At 34.6% G+C, this 23,502-nt stretch overlaps 1 long non-coding RNA gene across 2 annotated transcripts; it reads right to left on the minus strand.

Annotated features, from left to right (window-relative positions):
- Positions 1-12,698: 12,698 nt before the first annotated feature.
- LOC129269411 (uncharacterized) lies at positions 12,699-23,052 on the minus strand. 2 transcript variants are annotated; one of them, XR_008585395.2, is made up of 3 exons: positions 22,835-23,052; positions 15,121-15,231; positions 12,699-13,703 (listed from the first exon to the last, which is right to left on the minus strand). It is a non-coding gene; the product is annotated as an uncharacterized LOC129269411 (long non-coding RNA). The 2 variants fall into 2 exon arrangements; XR_008585394.2 differs by having other exon boundaries at positions 15,121-15,227; positions 22,835-23,039.
- Between the last annotated feature and the right edge of the window lie 450 nt (positions 23,053-23,502).

Consider the following 23,502-nt stretch of genomic DNA (forward strand, 5'->3'; position numbering starts at 1 on the left):
AAAATAAAATCAACTTTAGCCCAGCGCACAATATGTGATCCGCTGCAACGTGATTTTTTAATAAATCGCATTTTGCATTGAATGTACAGGCATAATAAGGAATAATAAATTCATCATTTTGCTTTGCGACAAGCACTGTGGTTGAAGTAAAGTCCAAATCAGCTTTAAGTCACAGCCGGTGATGACGTCATAATGAATCGAAATTGAATTTGCTTTTATTTTTACAGGGAGGCTAGACTGATATTCTGAACTCTGATTGCTATTAAAAAGATTTTGTACATTGATTATGCAATAATTCTTGTAAATATTGTGATTTTCTTGATTTTTTCAATAAAAACAGAATTATAAAAAAAAACAGATTTTATCAGCTGGCATGTTCATCTCAAATGTTATTTCTTTGTAAGTTGGATCGCAACAAATCGCATAGAGTGCGCCAGGCTTTAGATATTATTAAGTTTTGCAATGGATCATTTAAAATATTTCTTCACTCTTGAATCACTGTTGAATCATTCCTACTGATGCTAAAATAATGTTTTCTGAGAGCTGTTAGCAGATGTGTAATTTACACCTACAACAAAAAAGAGAAACATATGGGCCATCCATCAGAGTAAAATGTATCTTAATCACCCTCTTTCCATGTCATGCATCACAGGCTACAAAACAACAAGGGGGACACTCAAGGGCCGTCTGCACCATCCCGAGTTTTCAAATTAGCGCGCTATTTCTGATCCGGCAAATTATCCCGATCTGAACAATCTCAAGATTATTTGCAATGGAGACGCAATTATTGCGCTAGTTCATAGGATTAATCTCGAGATTGCAATTCCAAGTCAACTTGGGATTATTTGCAAAATAGCGCGCTATTTTACGAATTATCGCGCTAATTCGTAGGTGCAGACGCACTCGGGATTATTTATTCACGGCGTCAGACCATAATGCATCGATGCCACTGGCATCGATGCCAGGAATCGCTCTTCTTGCGATAGTGGAGACGGGGTTTCTTGAATCTCGAGATTAATCGCGAAGAGGGCCGATCGGGCTAAAATCTCGAGATTGAGCAAACTCTGGATGGTGCAGCACCGCCTTCAGTGAATACTAGTGAGGTATTATCTATAAATATTACTCTCCCAAGTCCTAATATTCAACGGTTTTCACATTCCTCGGAATGGTTCTTTTATAGTACAGCACAAACATGGTCCTTCCACTGCTATTGAGGATATCCAATACGACTTCACATTTTTCAAACCTCATTGCCAATTTGAAGTATTCAAACTTTTCTTGAATATGAAATACACACATGTATGCTTAACCCTAACTTGACACCCACCACTTCAGATCTCGGCCGCTGAATGCTTGATTGCCGTGAAATTTTGCACGTGCATTGAGTCAGATGTATACATGAAAGAATGCATAGTAAAATTCGCCCTATACGTAGATATTTTTTTTTGGTCTTTAACTCACTTTATTCAGCTACATGTAGTAGTGCTAATTTTTGGTAAAAATATCAATTTTTACTAACAAATAGGCCTATCTACAGAAAAATTGTCCAAACATGATAAATTTCCTATGTATTTTATTGTGTTTTTTAAAGATTTATTATGCATTTCTGTGTTTTTTCTAACCTTTGTTTTTTATTGTTTTTTCGATAAACTTTGTCAGGGACACTTTTACGATCATACATTTACAGAAATATTGCTACCTTCTGACGTCACATCACGAACACAGCTGACAGCAGCTGATACATGTGTCATTCACTTTGCATATATCCGCGTTTATGTCAAGCGATGTCTGTATGATGGGGCGTCCAAACTTCGCGGACATATTCATCAGGCTAAAATTCATTCATGGAAAGACCGTAAACTAAAAAAATATTGACAAGTAGGTCAAGGGATTTTGCCAGTATCGTAATCTCAAATTCTATTCTGATCGAAGAGTATGATGTGATGGAAAACCATTCTAAAAAGTATGATCTTTGTGGACAAAAGTTTTGTGGAGATTTAAAAAAAAAGTCAAGCTCAAAATGTGAGATATTTATATCAGACTGCAAAATGTTATAGAATTGATCAGCTGGTACCACGTTTTACTCACATTTTTTCAATGAATTCTGCTTGCAAAATGATGAATTCCTGATGTTTGTTGAGAAGTTCACATTTTTTTCAGCACATGAACAAATTTGCCGATATTTTGTCAGTATTATCATGTATACTCATCGCACATTTAAATATATTAGGTCACTTCTATGATGATTGATGATAAAACATTTTAAAGATGCAGATTTTTAAAGATAAATGACAGTCTGCGAAGTATGGACACACTGCCATAAACCTGCAATCAAATGACAGCTGTTGAGGCAATTGAGATTTTGGATATGGAAAGTGATTATAAAGGCAATGGTGATGATGATAATGACACTGAAATTTTTATGAAAATCGGATGTAAAATAAGAAAGTTAAGACATTTTCAAGTTTTGCTAATTTATCACAACATATGCACATCCTCGTCAGCACGCAAACAAGATGATTGATGACGTCACCCACTCACTATTCCTTTTGTATTTTATTACATAAAATGTGAATATTCTAATTTTCTCCTCATTATCCTGAGAAACAAAGTATGGTTCCTCCCTGAAAATGTTGAATTACTACTGTGCAACATTTTATGGCTCAGTCAAGTTGTCCATTATTCACATGGGTAAAAATTGAAATATTGTATAATTCAAACAATAAAAACAAAAGAGATAGTGAGGGATATCATAGACTCTCCCATTTGCATCACCGAATTGTGCATATAACTGTGTTTTGAAAAATAATTAAAACTTTTATTTTACATCCGATGAAATTTTCAGTGAATATGCTTATAAGTGATTTTTTTTATATTTACTTGAATCAATATTTTTCTGAGGTGAACTTGACCTTTAAGAAGAGAAAGTATAGTGATTGATTGTATTACCAACCGGTCTTTTATTACCAAATGCGCACATCATACGCATCAAAAAATAATTTCATTTGCTCAAAAGTTTGCAACATGAATAGAAAAATGAAGAAAAATTGTCAAAAATACATTTTCAAAGTCTTTATATTCTCAAAAAAATAAAGTATGGTCAAAATAGCTCATGAGTGATTTCGTTGTTTTCTCAACTTTTCTCATAGAAAACACATGTTCGGTATATGATACCTTTTTCAAGTGACCAAAATATTTCACATTCAAAGAGGGGTCCGATTGGAAGCAATATCATAAAAAATAATATAAAAAAAAATCGATTTGTGTATTAATGGTGAAAGTTTGGTGAATTTTATGAGAATATTGTGTTTGATATGATTGCATTCATGAAGTGTTCGGTAATATGATCCACTACCATACCCATCATTGATTCAGAACGAGATCGAATACTGCAGCATCAGCTCCCTTGCAGTGCCACAGCAAATGGCAGTGTACAGGCCTTGCAATTGCTTAGAGTTTCCTTTCAAACACTGCACTGCACTGGTGCAAAATAACATATATATTGTTGAAGTCCAAACTTGGTCTTTGCAGATTTTAATTCAATAAAACCGGGTTAAATAACATAAAGTTCTACATGTACTTTTCACTTAAGTGTTTGAAGATGTTGAAACCAGAAATCGAATATACAATTACATGAAGAAAAAAATTGCAAAAATCTGAAGGAAATACAAAACAGTATTATGGTGTAGGTTGGTGGTGAATTGTGTAACCTCTTCATTGAGACTGTTAGCAATCACTCATTGTCTGTATTCAGAAAGGCTGAGAAGGGTCTCTAATAATTGTACTTCTCGCATTTCCATATCTTTGAGACTTTTTAGTGACATGTGTATAACAAGACCTTTCAATCCTGATTATCACTTATTATGAATTTTCTTCTGGTGACTTCTTTTAGTGACCTTTTTTCTGTACACCTTATTTAATCAAAAAAAGCTTAGACCTTTTCTATCATATTAATGGTGGCATGAAGAACACAATGGCAATGATACTGGCAAACAGTGATGTTTTATTCATCAGCTTTCTATTGTGTCTTTCAGTGACATTGCTTTACACGTTTGTATTTTACTTTTTGGTGGTAACTTTTGTCTTCAACTCTTACTTGTCTTTGTATATACAGGAGCATATCATTCAGAATGCTTTAAACTTTGGTACATTATGCAGGAGCCGTGTAGACATTCCGTAACATTATGTAATAGGCCTAAATTTTCCAGATGTTCGTTTTGTTACCATGGATTCATATATCGATATACGTCTGTTATTTTGATCAATTGCAATGTTCTACTAAAGATAACATTTATAGTCTCTGCTATTACCATTGCATTCTTCCGAATCTGTGTGCTATGCCGATGAGTATGGATGTTTTCCCAATGCATTCTTTAGATGAGAATGAATTTACTTCACAACCCCAGTTTCTTCCTAGTCACGGAGATGGTGCAGATAACTTTGAAGAAAGTATTTCTGAACAGCTAAATCATGAAGTGCAATCTCTTTCGGTAACAATCGATCCTTACGAGTTACGACCTTTTATCACCAATATCTGAATCTTAATACCTGACTGAAAATGAATTTGTTAAAGAATCTTTCGCCTTTAAAAAAGATATGTCTTTCTTCCAGTTTAATATTAGAAGCCTCTCAAAAAATCTGGACAAATTCAAATCATTTCTTGACAAATTATCTTTTGATTTCTCTGTTATTGGGTTATGCGAAACCTGGCTGACTGATGGAAATTATCCATTACATCTTTTAGATAGGTATTCATACTTTGGGAATAATAGGAAAAAAAAACCGGTGGAGGTGTGGGATTGTACGTCTTAAACCAGTTTCAAACGAAGTCTTTAGAGGATTTAAATCAAATGTCAAACCTTGCTGAAACTGTTTTTGTTGAAATTATAGTCCCAAGAGGGAAAAATATTTTCATTGGGGAAATTTATAAACCACCTCAAGCAAATCCTCTTGATTTTTTTTAATTACTTGAGGGTCTTTTATCTGCACCAACTCTAGAAAATAAAGTATGCTTTATCATGGGAGATTTTTACTTAGATCTCTTGAAATGTAACTTGTGTAATGTATGTCAACAATTTTATGATATAATGCTTTCGAAATCGTTTTTACCCTTAATTAACAAACCCACTCGAATATCTGATGTATCTTCAACCCTTATAGATAACATTTTTACAAATGTTGATCAATGCTTAAGTTCCGGAATTATTATCAGTGATATGTCTGATCACTTCCCCGTATTTACTTTTTCCCCAACCCCCTACCATATCATAGACTGCTCCAGGTCTATGACCCGTAACTTTTCTGAAGACAATTTATACAAATTTAGAGAATGTTTAGCACAAGCCGACTGGTCCCAGGTGTACATAAATTCTGACCCTAATGAAGCATATAATATTTTTGTTAACAGGTTTCTTAATTTGAATAATACCAACATTCCATTGAGGCCTTCATCTCAGAACTACAAAAAAACTCAGAGATCTCCCTGGATCACTATGTCTCTTCTTCGTTGTATTAACCGGAAAAATCGTCCCTTTTATAAGCACAAAAAAATTACATCAGATCAAAGTAAACGTCGATACTCTTCATATCGTAATACCCTTACTACTTTACTTCGGACCGCTAAAAAGAATTATTTTTCTAGACAATTTGAAGAAAACAAATATGTCTCAAGTACGTGGAGGGTGATAAACAATGTTCTAAATAAAAAAACAAAATCACCATCTATTTCTACAATTATGATCAACAGCTCCGAAAATAGAAATCCAATGTTGATTGCTGAAACATTTAATGATCATTTCATAAATATTGGCCCAAATCTTGCCCGCGACATTCCAAATTCCGATGTTGATTTTCGATCGTTTTAAAAAGAACCGAACGGTCAATCTATATTTTTTACTCCCATTACTTCTCGTGAAATTATGATCATTGTTAAAGATTTGAAAACTAAAAAAAGCTCTGGGTATGATAATATTACGAATTTTCTTTTGAAGAAGACTATAAATGAAATAGTATAACCGCTTACTTATTTATTCAACTTATCTTTAGTAACTGGGGTAGAACCAGAAAAAATGAAAATATCAAAGGTCATACCGATTACATAAGAAAGGTAATAAACATGATATTGGAAATTATCGTCCCATTTCGCTCTTAAGCTCTTTTTCCAAAATTCTCGAAAAATTAATATACACCCGCACTGTTAATTTTCTAAATAAATATAATATTTTATCGAAGGTCCAATTTGGTTTTAGAAAGAAACATTCAACTACCCATGCATTATTAATGTTTATAGATAAAATAGCTACATCAATAGACACTTTTTCTCATACTGTTGGTTTATTTCTGGATTTCTCCAAGGCCTTTGATACAATTAATCATGACATTCTTATTTTCAAATTATCACATTATGGAATACGTGGAAAGGCCTTGGAGTGGTTCAGAAGTTATCTAACTGTCAGCAGTTTGTATACAATCAAGAATCTCATAAAAAACTTATTACATGCAGAGTGCAACAGGGGTCTTTACTAGGCCCTTTATTATTTCTCATTTATATTAATGACTTTCAAAATTGTTATAATATTTTCATTCCTTCTGTTTGCAGATGACTCCAATATATTTATCTCTCACAAAAATCCTCAAACTCTCTTACAAACACTAAATCATGAACTGAACTTTGTTCTTAACTGGATATACATTCCAATAAATTGTCTCTGAATATCAATAAATCAAATGATATCTTATTCAGTAATACGATCGCTAATTTACCCGGACCTGTATTTTTAAACAACACACCTCTTGTAAAGGTTGACACAGCAAAATTTCTTGGCGTATATATCGACAGTAAATTAACTTGGAAAGCCCACATTAATCACATTAGTAAAATTATATCCAGAAATACTGGTGTCATATGCAAACTTAAAGAGATTGGTTAACATTGGTTTGACTTTTAAAAAATCTGAGCTAGAAGGTCACACTTGTCACCTGTGTCTGTGATATGTTACAAAAATGAAGCCCAGAAAAAATTGCGTTCGAAAATAATTATTTAGAGCTTCAAAAATTGAAATATAAAGTGACCGAAAACACCATCTTAATTTCATCCCATACACATATGTGTACTATTTAGGCGTCTATAAGACGCCTATTTACAAAATCGGGGTTTGCCTTGTAGTTTTAGCTTTTCCTTCTCAATAATGGTTGTTTTCAGGGTTTATTAGTTCTAATATATGCACTTGTACACATGTTTCATCTTGGTTTGAGAATTTTTTTAATCGGCTGCTCACAAAGTTAAACAATACCTTTAAGTCATCTTTTCCCACCCGTGTCTTGTTATGTTTATACTCCACTCTAATTTTGCCGTATTTAAATTACGGTATCCTTTCTTGGGGGAACACTTCAAAACTTCATATCAATAAAATTTTACTTATCCAAAAAAGACTAATAAGAATTATTAATAATACAAGTTACCGGGCTCATTCTATGCCACTCTTTTATTCATGTACTTAATGTTCTACAAATCCATGATCTTTATGCATTTAACCTTGGAATATTTATGTTTCAACTCTCAAGAAAAGAATTACCTACCACCGTATCTTCTCTATTTAGAATGACGAGATTCACAGCTATCCTACTTGTCAAAGTCATTATTATCATCTTCCACGTACTCGTACAGCTTTTTCACATAAAACAATTATTGTCACAGGTCCATTATTTTGGAATGATCTACTAACCGACTTCAAAGATTGCAATTCTATATATACTTTTAAACGTAAATTGAAAATATATATTTGAAACAAATATCTAAACGACAATTCATCGGCTCCCTAGTATTCCTCTTAACTATTGTCAGTCCACCTCCCTTTGTTTTGTTTTGTTTTTTTCTTTTTGTCTCCTTCTTTCTCTCGTTTTTTTAAAGGAAATATATATATATTTTTTTCTCTCTCTCTTTCACTTTCTTTTCTTGCAACATATTGATATCAAAACAAGTTGACAATTACTTATAATTTTATTAATAGGGAAACTATAAATTACAAGCTCTGCTTTTTAAATAGTTTGCCCTTCATATTCTCATCTTATTGATAGTATCTGTCTCCAATCCAAACGTTCAATTGTATAACATTTGTCTGATTTATTATGCATTATGGTGATGTATTGTATTATTTTATTATCAATGATTTACTGTCTTTCGATGGACGTTACATTGTATTTGATATTTTATGAGTTATGAAAATAAACCAAACTGAAACTGAAACTAAAAACTGAAACAATGATGTTCAATATTTTCTAGTCCTCAAAATGTAACATTTGCACTTTCATATCAAAATTGACTTTTTAATTTTCTTGTTATTTCCTGCTTTTGTCAAGTGATTCTATTGGTCTATAAAATGTAGTCCTCCAAAAACTGGGGTCCCCCTGCCCAAATCTTCTCCCCCTTAAATACTCGGGGGCAGGGTGTAGGCCAGCTATCGTAAAATTGGACAAAAACATATTTTCAATATAAAAATATAAAATATATGGGCAGTTCCACGGTTATGGAGTGACATTCAGAAACAACTTTTTTGCATTCAAACAAAGATATCGGCCATATTTGAATAGTTATTTGCAAAGAAATGGTACCTGACAGTAGTTGCTGAAACCCACTTTTCAAAATAATAACATTTGTTATATTGATCCACTGAATTAATGAGATATGAATATTCATAAACATGGTTACGGAGTGACGCAAAATGGACATGCATATTTGAGGAGAATACATATTGCTCAAACTCTGTGAATTTCGAATTGCTATCATAATTTTGATTTATTGTTTGGATTCTATGTTGTTCTAGCTTTAATATGCTGCATTACATTAAAAAATTGGTGTTTTATTTCATTAATTACAACTTAAAATGTAAACACATACCTGGTTACGGAGTGACATCAGAAATATCCACTCACGGGCAACGTAAAATGAACTTCTATTTTAAAATTTTTGTTTGATATGATGTAAAATGTTGACCTTCAGATTATCCAAAAGAAAATTTTACAAAACAAGCAATACATGTAGTTTTCTGTTAAATTGAAAGTAAGTAATAAACAATATATGTAGTCACATGTATAGAATTTCTTGTATGGTTTGGATTCTCCTATAAGGAGATGGTAAGAAAAAAAATTGTGGCTAATTATGTTCCCCTTTTGTATTTATGAAATTCCATATGAGTTTTTATAGAAAAATTTGATCCAGATTTGAAATAGAGCCAATATAAATATTTGGAAAATGTCCACTTTTGCTTGGAATTGCCCATATTGTGCATTTAAGACAATATCAGATCCCTCATTTGCATACTGCCAGTGGATATCTCCATGTTTTAAATGAAAACTTCCTAATTTTACAATCATTTTTTACGAAACTTTTAATGTTAATATGCTTTTTTGATTTAATCGAAATTGAAATTGAAGTTGAAAATCTATATTTCATTGTTCGAAATAGACATAAAATGAAATACTCAGAAAATTTGCTTTTCCCAATTGATCGCGGGCCCGGCAGCCACTGTGCAGCACCAGATCGAGGAGGCTCTCTTTATTCAACTGAAATTTTGGTGGGGGTGGACTTGATCGTTTTGGTGTCAGGATCCGTTTGCTGTGAAACAAGACCATACACATACAGTGGTGCTCAAAAGTTAGTGAACCCTACCAGAAAAAGAACATGTTTCAGTCCTTGACGTTTATGATTTCGTGGAGCTCATTAAATCGCTCTCCTTGAGGAGCTCAAATCAATTCAATACAATACATGTATGATAAATTGCAGATTTTTCTTAACATCGTATATGCAATAGCTGTGTAGCTATTAGTTAATCTGTGGTGAAACTAGGCCTGGGTCAATACGTTTACAAAATATCGCGCTCCTGCAAAAAAAAAAAAAAAAAAATCCAAAATTTCACATTTTGCATCTTTAAAATCCATGAAATGGCCATCTATTTTCCATAATTCCTTGAAATTATTTTGATTTTGTTGAAAACTATCAGAAAAATGAAGAATATTCACCTCTTTCCCGACTCTGATTTGAAGTTACACTCGGTAAATATTGTAGTCCCACATGTAGACTTCCATGGTGTTGCCATGAAATTCTATATATGGGACTACATGTACAATACTTACCGAGTTTAAATTCAAATCAGAATCGGGAAAGACGTGAATATTCTTCACTTTTCTGATAGATTTCAACTAAATCAAAATAATTTCAAGGAATTATGGAAAATAGATGGCCATTTCATGGATTTAAAGATGTAAAATGTGAAATTTTAGCAATTTTTTTTTTTAGGAGCGCGATTTTTTGTTCTTATTTTTTTAGGAGCGCCGGCGCGATCACGCTCCTCAAAAATGAAGGTCTGATATTTAAAGTGTTCTAAGTCTACCATGTTTTAGATATTTAATTGTGAAGTCCAGTGATAAAATACTACATTCAATAAAGTTTATTTCTCTGGGCTCGCCAAACATTGTAGTGTTGTTGTCTACATTCATCACTCTACTTTAGTAGTTCATTTGGTGGTGGGGTCCACTAACTTTTGAGCACAATGTACTGTACAAAAAATGGGAAGGATATTGAAGAACATTAGTTTGTACTTTGCCCTGCAAATTTGCTCTTATGATTACTGGCTTTGAGAGCATGAATCTGAGACCCAGATTATCGGATCCGTTTCACATTTGGAATGAACAAGAAACTTCTGTTTTCCTTTATCATGGAATGTGTGTTAAGTGTTGCATGAGTGTCAAATCCAAATTCTTTATACTTTTTTGGATTTTTATTGAATTCCATGTAATTGAGGGAGAAATACATCAATTTAATTTCTTTTTAAAGGGGAAGTTCACCCTGAGAAAAGGTTTATTGTAAAAATAGTAGGGGAAAAAAATAAAATTCTAATAACTTTCTTGATCCTTGATTGACTTTCCTAAAACCTTCACCATTATTTTTCATTATTTTCCCCCAAGTACTTATACAACAGAATTTTCTTCAGGATGAACTTCCCCTCTAAAATCAATCAAATTTCCCAATAAAAGTATGCTGAAGTACAGGTTGGACCTGATCAAACCTATGATCCCAATATTATGAGCACACTATCAAAGCACAGCCCCCCCCCCTAGTGGCGTACAGGTTGGGGGGGGGGGGGGCTTGTGTATATCATTATTTTCAGAATATTATGTCAAAATTTATCTTTGTAATGAAAATGTCAAGATTTTAGCTTGCAACTTTTTATAAACTTTGCCCAATACAACATATCTGACCCCCTCAAAATTGTTGGCTAATTAGGCCACTGCCCCCCCCCCCCATAACCAAAAAAGAAAAGCTCAATTATACATGAATGAATTCAATAAAGTCATTTGGTGTATATATCCCAATGACAGGGGAGTGAGTGGTCGGTCACAAATAAAAAGATCTGAAAAAAGCTGAACAGTGTTGAAAATGTCTGAAATAGAAAGAGCTCCCATACTTTTTGTACAGAGGAAGGCCAAAAATAAGCTGAAATTAAGCTGAAAATCAAAACAAAAAAAAATCTGAAATCAGATAAAAATCTGAACTCTCACACCCCTGCAATGACTAACTTTAGTATGATAAAAATTTAAAATAATCTCTTGCCACCCCTACACCCTTCCAAACATACAAAATGGAGTGGAAAAAAAAATCCTGCTCAAACATGAAAGAAAATCAACAAAAATCATTATTTCAAAAAGCCTAGAATGATGGTGTTACTATTATTACAGCCAGCATCTCTCGACATTCACAGTGACCCTGAGGTTATGCATCTCAGAGTAATAATCATTCATTCCACATGAATAAGCAAAGTTAGTGACAATCGATCAGACGGGTGGTGGAAGGGTACAAGGTTTAATTACATTCACCGTTTCAAGCAATGATTTGAGGGACGGAACGCTCAGCGAGTTGCAAGATCATCAAATTCCCTGTTAATCTCAACCCTTGTGTTTACACAATTTACAGGTGTTATCACATGTATACCTATATATCTATTGATCACAATAATTAAAAGACATTGGGGCAACTCCATGACCTACGTTAAACTTTAGTCATTGGCTCCTTCTCAAAAATGCTTTGGCATTATTTTGTAGTGTATAAAACAGATAAAATCTTTTGATTCCTTATAACTTTATTACAAAATGAAGACATAATTTGACACATAACATGTATGTGTTTGTCTCTGATATTTCCTTTATTGGGTTCAAATAAAACACACTGTGATATTCTTGTAAAATTTTGCTGATCGATAATTGCTAAGATACGTAATATGCATACATGTACATGTAGCTTCTGTCTGACACAAGAAAAAAAATGCTTAGTTACCATGTAAATTGAATATTTTGCCATCTTTTCCAAGGGCCGTGGAACCAGGGGGGGGGGGTGGCTTTCTCCTATTTTTATTGTTAAACCATATTCAAACTTCAAACACATAAAAATGACCATCTGATTGTGATTTCTTTTGCATAGTTGCCCCCCCCCCTTTCAAAACTGTTCCGCAACCCGTTTTCAGCAACTTATTTTGGAAATTTTTCTTCTAATTAAATTAAATGTATACATGTACAAACAATATATATAATTACTAATACTATATAATTTTCTGCCAGTGTAAAATATGGTGTGCAGTCCTAAATATACATATTTTGTAAGGCTTGGATTCTCCTGTATATACAATTTGGGTGATTTTTTTTCTGATATGCAGAAGATCCCTACAGATGCAATTACAATTTCTGTATGAATTTTAAACTTGACCTGAATATGAGATCAAAAACTTAAGTTTTAAGAAAAGTCCTTAATGTACAATGCCCTTCATTAGTTTACAAAAAATTACAAGCCATCAAAACAAAACAGTCAGATTGTTTACATGTGTATACATGTACACTTTCAAATTTCAATTATTCATGAAAATTTTTAATTTTGATTTTACTTATGGAATTACAATGGGTTCAGATTGATTCAATGATAAATCCCACAAACATAATCATAAAAATAGAATACTTTTCTTTAATTTTCCAAAGAAGTTTTTAATATCGAAGTAATCTCCAATAAAATAAACATTAAAATCTGCATACCTGCCAACTTTTTTCAATGAAAGATCTTTATACTGAAACAAAAAAACAAAATCTTTTATGCAAACACAGGTCAAAAGTATACTTTTCATCCCTATTTTGAACAAAAATACTATATAGGTCTATCTGATACAATCTTGCCAGTTGGAGGTTATGCCATTGCAGTATCAACTTTAGTTAGAATCAATGTCATTGATACTACAGGTACATGTACATGTAAGTGCCTGTAGAATGTGAATATTCACTAATACTAGTAGCTGAAAAAAGCTGAGGTGTTAAAAAAAAAGCTAAAATTAAGCTGAAGAAAAGTGAAATTAGCTTCTGAACTCTCACACCACTGAACATCATTTACGTACACCTTTCAAAGAGGAACTATCATCAATTTTTAATCTGCTATATCAAATAATTGTTGAACATTTTTACATCTGTGCAGATTTGAAGAAAGTTCTTCTTTATTTGTACCTCTTTGAAACACGTTGTTTGAATGCCCCTACAATCAACATTTCCTCACTAAGCAAATCATTACTATTGACTTACATAGAAATTGCATGTCCGTCCTCCAACTCGATCATTGGCTTCTAGTACCAGTACATCTTGGCCAGATTCATGTAAGACCTTGGCGGCTGATAAACCTTGAGTAGAATATATTGTGGTTCAGGTTAATAGAATGAAAAATTAGAAAGTGATATATGATGGCTCTGGTTACAGAACAATATGGACATCAGAAATACATTGTAAAGGTATGGCATATTAATGCATTTTTATTACTTCATTTAGTTAAATGCCTTGTTATTCAATCCCTTTTTGAAAGGTACCAATAAAAATCAATGTCTGATATCTAATTCATGCTGATATTAAATGGATATGGAGCAGCAAGTTACAATGTATTGTCAAAGATTTGACTGCATAGTGCACTTTTAGAATTCTATCTGGGTTTTTTTTTCTTCTACATTTCTGTAATTTTCTAATCTAAATAACAAATTCTGATTTTGTTTCAAAGAACAATTTGGCAACGACACAAGAAATATTTGCATAACATGTACGTAGACTAGGCATTATTAATGAATTCAATTGACATACATGTACATGTAGGATGCTTAATACGACACACAACTTTGCAAGAAAAGGAGCAAGTACATGTACAATGTAAAGCCTATGCATATGCCTGGTTTTAATTGAAAGTGGTATACTCGATATTAGGACATTAAGGGAGCTGCTCCATGCAAAATACCATCATCAGAAATTCATAACACTTCAAAATTTATTTACCGGTAAATGGAAGGGTCTAAAATGTATTGTATAAAAGGACCCAACAAATACCGGTACACTTTGTTTTAATAGTGGGTGATGACTTCAGGGTAAAATTAGCCCCTAAAACAAGCTGATGAATCTGGAAATTGGATGTAAAATAAAACAAAATTTGATGTAAAAAGAGAAAGTTACAGCGCTGAAGTATCGCTTAATTCAAAACAATGATAGACTACATGTCTATGCACAGCACGGATGATGTGACACACCCACTATTGCATGAAATATAAATCATGAATGAAAAACAATTTTACTCCATTTTGAACATAATGTTAATTGATCATGCTTTAAAGTTACAATTCTACACCAATAGAAATATTCAAAATTTCATACAAATATAATACAACGTAAAGAAATAAGATGTTATCCCATCAACTCTCTCATTTAGAGAATGAGATTTCCCACTTCCGGAAACTTGATCTAAAATGCAATTCTGTTTTTTCATTGAAAATGTACACATCAAAAACATAAATTCCAATTTGCAAAGGTTACTTCAAATAATTTTCACACGAAGAGTAAAGAACCAAAACTTCTTTTCCCTTTGAGTTTACAAGTAAACAGATAATCACTGTTCCTATTCATTTGCATATCTGTTCTTTCTTTAAACATGTCATAACTTTCTATTTCATTCCACATTTTAGATTAAAAAGTTGAACATTTTGTTCTGGTTTGATTTTTTTTTCAAATCATCTTATCAATGAGGTGGAATTGACCTTTAAAGAGTAGAAAGTAATGCCTTACCACTGATCCCTGCTCCAACAATAATAACATCCCGAATTCTCTCGGAACCCATCTGGACTTCTCATCAACCTTCTTCCTGCCAACAATATCAGGTGCAGTGCAGAGCTCTATCTAGAATGAAATATTGAGGAGATATTAAACACACTCATGAAGAAAATAATGGGATTTGGGACTCCCTGCATGAAGCATATGCCTACTACTTTCATGATTTTATGGCAGACTGGGCATCAGGGTACTTTTTATAGCTCAGTTCCCCCCCCCCCCCCCGCAACACAAAGGTTAGCCATTAATTGCTAAATGAAATGACCTATGAAGATCATCCTTGCATGCGCAATTTGCTCAGTAGACTGACTAGGAACCAATCAGAATCTGTCTTTCAAATTAGCGATTAATCGCTAACCTTTGTGTTACAGAGCCCTGATATTACTTTCCTATCAATGGTAAAAGGTATTCTTGAATGTAAATGTAGCATGTAAACTTTGCAGGGTTTAAACATGTGGAGCGTTTCTGGCAGTCTCACCTGCATCACGCGATTCAATATAGCAGCAGTGCTGACTTTGAAAACTACTATAAAATTAAATAATCATAAAAACACCAGAAGAAGTTTTATGAACTAGATCCATACACTTTCAGAGTTATGATCGTTCTATCAACTACCCCCAACATGGCCAAAATTCATTGACCTTTGACCTTGGTCATGTGACCTGAAACTCACACAGGATGTTCAGTGATACTTGATTACTCTTCTGTCCAAGTTTTATGAACTAGACCAATAAACTTTCAAAGTTATGATGGTAATTCAACAAATACCCCCAAATTGGCCAAAGTTCATTGACCTTAAATGACCTTTGGTTAACATTTTGATGTTGATTCCCAAACATGGTCTAAGTTCATTAACCCTAATGACCTTTGACCTTGGTCATGTGATCTCAAACTTTAGCAGGATGCTCAGCAATACTTGATATTAACCATTATATCTCAGTTTCATGAACTACAGTGCGTCAAAAAAAAACTATACACTTTTAAAATGGCTGCCAGATAAAAAAATATATCACTTTGGGGGGAAAGACTTATATATATATGGAAAGCCAATAAAGTCAACTTTTAAATTATGACACCATAAAGTTGGAAAACTATTCATGCTTGAGCAAGCACTGCCCACTGAAACAAAGGGTATGAAAATTAGGGTGGGCCGGAATTAGCCTTCCAATTTCTTTCAGGTTTTTTTTGTTTGGACCTTGCAAAGTTGAGAGTTTTGTGATGAGTTAATGATCAATTATGATAACTTTGTTGTTTGAGAAAATATCATGCATTATTAAATTGAAATTTAATGCATGAGTGATCATAAATTGCAATTTCTAGTGCTGTATTTTTACTTTATCATGTGGATCTCAGCAATGTGTTCATGAGAGTCAGGAGAATTAGGGGGTAATATAAAAATTAAGTAGGTAAAGTACGTTGATGGGATAAAGGTCAACAGAACATTTAGCAACCCCTCCCTCCATCTCTACCCCCCCCCCCCCCCCACTTCTCCCCTCCTGAGAGACTAAGCTCGGCTAGGCTGGGCAGCTAAGAATTAGCCTAAGTACAGTTTTTTGAGTGGTTAGTCATTTGGAACTTGCAAAGCTAAGGGTGTTATGCTAAGTTATGAGTAAGATAAGTTTTGGTTTCTTAGGCAAATTTCATGAGTTTACTAAATTGAAATTTAATGCATGAGTGAACAGGAATTGTAATTTTAGTGTAGCATATTCATCTTGTGGACCTCAGCAATGTGTTCGTGAGAGTCAGAGTAATGTGATGGTACCTGTTACAAGCAAGATGGCAAGATATGGTAAGACTTGGTTAAAGGGGCGTTCCTCTTCTTTTTGTCTTTTTTACAAATTATGTACCCCCCACCTCCATTTCCCAGGCTCCCTATCTCTCTCACTTCCTGGATTGTAGCCTATTCAAAACTTAACTGCCAAGTGACCAGTGGCTGATGGTCAGGTTTTTTTTCATTGAATGATTACCAAGATATTGACTGATTATGATGATTTATGAAATAATTTTTTGAAAAACTGAATGTTTGATTGATCATATTGCACATTGAATGAGTTGATTTATTTATAAATTGTTGATTAAATGATAGGTAGAAAAAAGTTGATGCCCCAATTGAGAATTTATAACTAAATCACATTCTGCTCTGGACTTCACGCATACATGACAATAACAATCAGTCTCTCAACAGGAGGGGAGAGCGGGAGAGAGGGGGGGGGGGGCTAAATGTTCTGTTGACCCTTATTCTAACCTACTTCTCCCCCCTTATTCTCCTGAATCCCATGAACACATTGCTGAGATCCTAATGATAAAGTTGAAATGCTGCCCAAAAATGTAATTTGTGTTCACTCATGCATTAAAAGTCAATTTAATAATTAATGAAATTTGCTTAAACTACCAAAACTGGTCACGGTTGATCATTAATTCATCACAATGCCTTTAACTTCCAAAGGATTTGCCTCTCAAAAACTGACATAAATTGAAAGGCTAATTCCGACCCACCCTAATTTTCATACCCTTTGTTTCAGTGGGAAGTGCTCGCTCGAGCATGAACAGTTTTCCAACTTTTTGGTGTCATTTGAAAGTTGACTTGATTGGAACTATATTTGTAAGTGTTTTCCCCAAAAGTGATATATTTTTTTATTTGGCAGCAGTTGCAAAAGTGTGGTTTTTTGGGGGATGCACAGTACATGTAGGCCCATATACTTTCTAAGTTGACATTTCAAAAACTTAACCTTTAGTTAAGATTTGATGTTGACGATGCCGCCGCCATCAGTAAAGTGGCGCCTATAGTCTCACTCTGCTATGCAGACAAGACAGAAATTAAGATTTCTTTTGAAAAAATCCATCAAGAAGATTATGCTTTAATATTTCAGGAATGCCAGTGACAAATGACTCCCAAGGCCCCTGCAGTCAGCCAACATCCAGCTACTGACAAGGAAAGCTGAGACACATTTTGCAACATGTACATTCTAAGCACAAACTTAAATGCTTGGATTCAAAAGCATGGTGCGCTACAATTACAAGTGGAGAGTCACAACAGCTCATCCATGCTTATCAAATTTGCACATCCCAGGTAAGATGCTCCTTTCTCTGCAGTGCAATGTTTGCAGAGTCAATGAAGGGTGCAACCCAGATTTGACCTTGGGACTGCCAGTAAAATAGGGTAAATACTCTACAAGTACATTTTGTAAGTTCATTTTGTTATGAAAGCAAATTAGGGGCTTACGTGCTAGGTAACACATTCCCAAGTTTTCTCAGGAGTATTTGTGGTGATTACCCACATTAGTGCTAGCAACTCGAGGACAAAATGACTTCAACTTAAATGTCCACCCTAAAACATGTTGATTTGAATCAATAGAGAAAAATGAAAAGTTCATCGAAATCGGATGTAAAATAAGTTATGACATTTAATTACCGGGTAAGTATTTTTTTTCACAAAACATTTATATGCGCAACTCAGTAACAGTATGCAAATGCGAGTTAATATTGTCCCTCACTTTTTCTCTTGTTTTTAATTGTTTGATTTATACAATATAAATTCCTACAGATTTGACAATAAGGATCAACTTGTCTGAATCATAAAAAACAATGGTAATTCTCCATGTTCACAGAGGAATAAAACTTTGTTTCACAGGACAATGAGGAGAAAATGAGTATGTTTCTTTAATATTTAAGATGATAAAATACAAAATAAATAAAGGACTATAATAGGGAGTGGGTGATGTCATCAGACCCCTCATTTGCACATCGATGAGAAAAAGCATATAACTGTTTTGTGAAAGTAAGCGAGTTTAAACATGTTATAACTTTAATATTTTATATCCAATTTTGATCAATTTTAAGAGTTTATTTGCTTGTTGGATTTTGCTCTTTTTTAAAATTTCAATCAACTTTTTGCTTGGTGGGTGGACTTGTAATTTCTCAATCCCTGAGGGACAGGTCTGGTAATGTAATAGGTCTACATGTAGGCTAAATGTCATTTTTTTTCTTTTAAGTTTTGTATAAAAAATGATGGTTTTTTTTTTAGAAAACACAAAATTCCTCATTGTATACATGAAACCAAAGATACTTTGTGTCATGAATTTGTCCTTTTCCCATGCCTCATTTTACCAACCAGGGGCCCGTTCCTCAACAACATCATAAGTCTAACTTCTTAACTAAATCAGAGATAGTGAGCTACTTGTCCACTGTTTCGCAAAGCCCTCTTTTTGCCAAGATCGGGGACAACAACTCAAGGAGCTTACAACCTGACTAAATATTTACGACACTTCAAAACCTGTTGTAACTTCTTTCGTAAAGGCATTGGCATCACATGGGTAGACTATGACGTGCAAATGTGCCTCAAAATCTGACAATTATAATCTCACATAATAAAATTGTAAGTTGAAATTACATTGCAAAACAAGTGGGCTGGATCATTCAATAAAAAATCTAATGCACAGAAACTATTCATTTTGAAATAGTAAATCAACTGGATCGATAAAGATTTTGCCACTTCAGGCCATCCGTAATTGGACTCGTAGTTTGTTATCAGACCCTTATCAACATTTTGATAAATTTCATCTGTAGTACACTAAACTCACTGGACTCTTTTAAATCCAAAATCACTCAAAAACCTAGATTTCACACTCATCAATAAGGTTGGCGGAGTACAGCAAGTCTGCATATGCCGACTTAACCCAAGACAAGACAAGTATAAATGCATAAAATTTGTGAAATATATGTTACACTATTTTGATGATGGAATCATAAATAGTGCATAACTATCATTATTTTACAAACAAACCTTTCTGGTTTACTTATAAAAATGTAAACAATGAAAATTTGATATCCAAGGGGTACTCATCTGAATGTCCAGATTGTCCACAGCACGGGTGATTTTTTAGTCTCAAAATGAATATTCATTTAAGACATTAGATCTAAGTTAAATTTAGATCTATGGTTCATGTTTTACCTCTTTTAGAATTTTTTATCTCCCAATTCATCACAATAAATTTTACAATTTTATAATGGTTTTCTTTTTGAAAAATTAGGCTATAGATCTAGTATTTGTGACTCAGAATCAGATTGCATTAGAGGTCTACATGTACATTACTCGTTAGTCATTACTGTACTTGTTAGTAGTCTACTGTGCATGTGCTGTAGATCTATACATGTACACGTTCCCTGATCAACAAACAAGATGGCAAGAAATATTATAGGTCTACTGTAACTTAAGGTCTACTGTAACTTTAGAAATTTGAGGAAATTCTCCAGATGGGTTGAATACTATTTGGTATTTAGTATAGTAGTAGAGTCTAGTAACTCTAGACCTAGTACTAGTAGTCTATACATGTACCTTGAGCGAAGTTCGTGCAGGCTCCACTCCACTTCACTACCGCTACACTATGCTCCACCTACCCGAACTTTGAGACCGTGAACTCGATCTGATATTCCGAGTGACAAAGGTGGGATTTTATTGGGGGAAAATATAAAATTCATGCAACATCATGATCTTTAAAAACAATTAAAACTAATATGGGCAATTCCATAGGTTGGCGGACATGAGCTCAATGTGTCTTTGTACATATAGCCCATCTGAACCGTAACGTAACCACTTTATCTGCACCCCTAGTAAAAACCATGTGTTCTTTATTTTTTTAATTATATACAAATTTGTCTCCCTAATATACTTCTTTGAAATGGATATAATCAACTTTCATAAAAGCCTTGCATGAGGACACTTTTCACTTATGTCCACTTTTCATTTTATGTATGTCCAAATCGTGTAACATGAGTAACCGACACATAATTTCAAAGATTTGCCAGGAGCATAATGAAATTTCCCAAGTTTTGTTTTTATACAAAGGATAGTCAGACTGCATACTATGTTGTGATAAAGAGATGTTTAGTTCCTATCAATAATAATGGAGTTACAGCTCCAAGTATGAGTCAAGGTGTCTCCAAATGTAACGTGAGTAACCGTGGAAAAGCCCATATTCTTACTTTACACAAAGTTTCACTTCTTTTCCATGCTTCTATCAGTATCAGTCTCAAAATTGGTGATTTAGAGCCAACATGAAGTTCCTCACACCTATAAATAATTCGCTGCCGATTTCCAAACATCGCATGCAAATACGATATGCGCGATGTACCGGGTCTGGTCCGAGCTGGGACCCTCGCGCATGCGACGTTATGAAATCGGCAGCGAATTATTTATACGTGTGAGGAACTTCATGTTGGCTCTAAATCACCAATTTTGAGACTGATACTAAGCATGGTAAAGAAGTAAAACTTTGTGTAAAGTAAGTATAGTTTTTTTTTTAAAGGTCGTGCATGAATTTTATATTCCCCCCCCCCATAAAGTCCCACCTTTGTCACTCGGAATATCAGATCGAGTTCACGGTCTCGAAGTTCGGGTACATGTAGGTGGAGCGTAGTGTCATCATCATCATCATCACGGCAACAGAACGAAAGTTCCATGACGCTGAGGTCGGGTGCAGATGCGACATTGATTAGTTTAGAGCATTGACTAAGGGAAGGTCGTTCCAGTCCCGTATGGTTCTGGGCAGGAATGAGTACAGGTGCCTATCAGTTCTGTGAAGTACCTTGTACCTTGTAGTTCCATTCCCTGAAGTCCTCCACCAGGAAGGGTAACTCAGGGCTGACGAGAGTGGGAGTATTGTTACTCTGTTTTGTTTTGTTGCAGATTTTGCATGTTTAGTTTTACCTTAAGTATGTCAGTGCTGTTGGAGGATACCGTATCGGCTGTGAGACTATTCCAGTGGGAGATTGCTTCAGGGAAGAAGGAATTAGCCAGTTGGGTAGTTGTGATGAACTTTGAAGTGACGTCATACAGTTCATCATGGGATCTTCTTAATCTTGTTATTTTTCTTGTGGCATATTTATTTAAGTCAAGTTGAGTTTCTCCATGGATGATCTTATATAAGTTGATGATTCGGTGATTTCGCCTCCTTTCTTCGAGAGACATCCAGCCAAGTGTTGTCATTATGTTTGTAACGCTGAATCCCCGTGTGTAGTTCCCTGTGACGAACCGGGCGGCTCGTCTCTGAACCATTTCCAGCAATTTGGTGTTCTTGACTGTGCCTGGGTGCCATGCTATCGAAACATATTCCAGGTGGGGTCTAGCAAGTGTGTGGTATTCCAGTGCCGTGATATAGATGTTCTTTCACTGTTTTAGACTTAGACTTAGTTAGAGCAGTGATAGAGCGGAGCCTGCACGAACATCGCTCGAGCCTAGACCCTACTCTAGTCAAGCTAGTGCATGCATTAATAGATTTAGAAAATAGCTTTTTATTTTGTAACTTCATGAAATCAACTGTCGTTGTTCTTCGTTTCCACACCCAAATGGTCTCCTCGGTATACTAGGATAGCCGAAGGCGAAGCCGAAGGCCAGGCGGGCGTTTATACGCCCATGTTACGTCCAACTCGCAACTCACATGACAATGCCCGCAGTTCAGGGAAGAAATGGGAATGATTCCCGATGCTTGCGGATTGCGGCGGTGATAATTAAACTTAAAGAGTGAATGATGCACAGCTCAACTTTTTCTCACCATGTTTTCAGACAGACCCTAAATTATCAAATAAAGAGAACATCACTGAAAGAAAACACTACTTCATTAATAATACAGCAACTCTATCAAACTGACGTCTAAATTTAGCAAAAGTTACTCACACGTTTTAATTCTCGCAAGAGCGTCACACTCGAGTCAGATGTTCTTAGTGCGAGATCGATCGCATATAATATACGGTACCGGTACATACATATGATCTCCGATCTCCGAAGACCGGATCGGAGGAAAGGTAGCTAGACCGTGCATGTGTACGTGTATGAGCTAGCTAGGCCGGTCGCTGATCTTTTGAGAGCGAGCATGGTCCCTGGATGGGGCGCCGATTTCACGAAAGCTCTTTGCGCTGCAAATTTCGCCCATGATTTTGCGCCATGTGAAACTACCTGCAAATGTTTTTTTTTTTTTTTTTTTTAATAAAATGATGTGATATCCCCATGAAAGAGTAAATTGATCTAAGAGCTATCTAACGAATTTTATTTGTTTAATATAAATTTCAGAAATATCCCGCATACAGCGCGCATCATAAAAAATGGGTGACAAATGCGACATTTGCTCCGACGATAATTGCTCCGCCGACATTTACTACGCCGACCTTTGCTCCGCAAAATGCGACAATTGCTCCGCCGACATTTGCTTCGCCGATATTTGCTCCGCCAACATTTTCTCCGCAGACATATTCTCTGCATAATGCGACAAGTGTTTCGACTTGCTATGTTCATGGACCTAGGTCCATGCTATGTTACAGCATTTTTATTGTGTGAAGATATAGGCC

Source organism: Lytechinus pictus, chromosome 2, assembly GCF_037042905.1.
Source record: "Lytechinus pictus isolate F3 Inbred chromosome 2, Lp3.0, whole genome shotgun sequence".
NCBI lineage: Eukaryota > Metazoa > Echinodermata > Echinoidea > Temnopleuroida > Toxopneustidae > Lytechinus > Lytechinus pictus.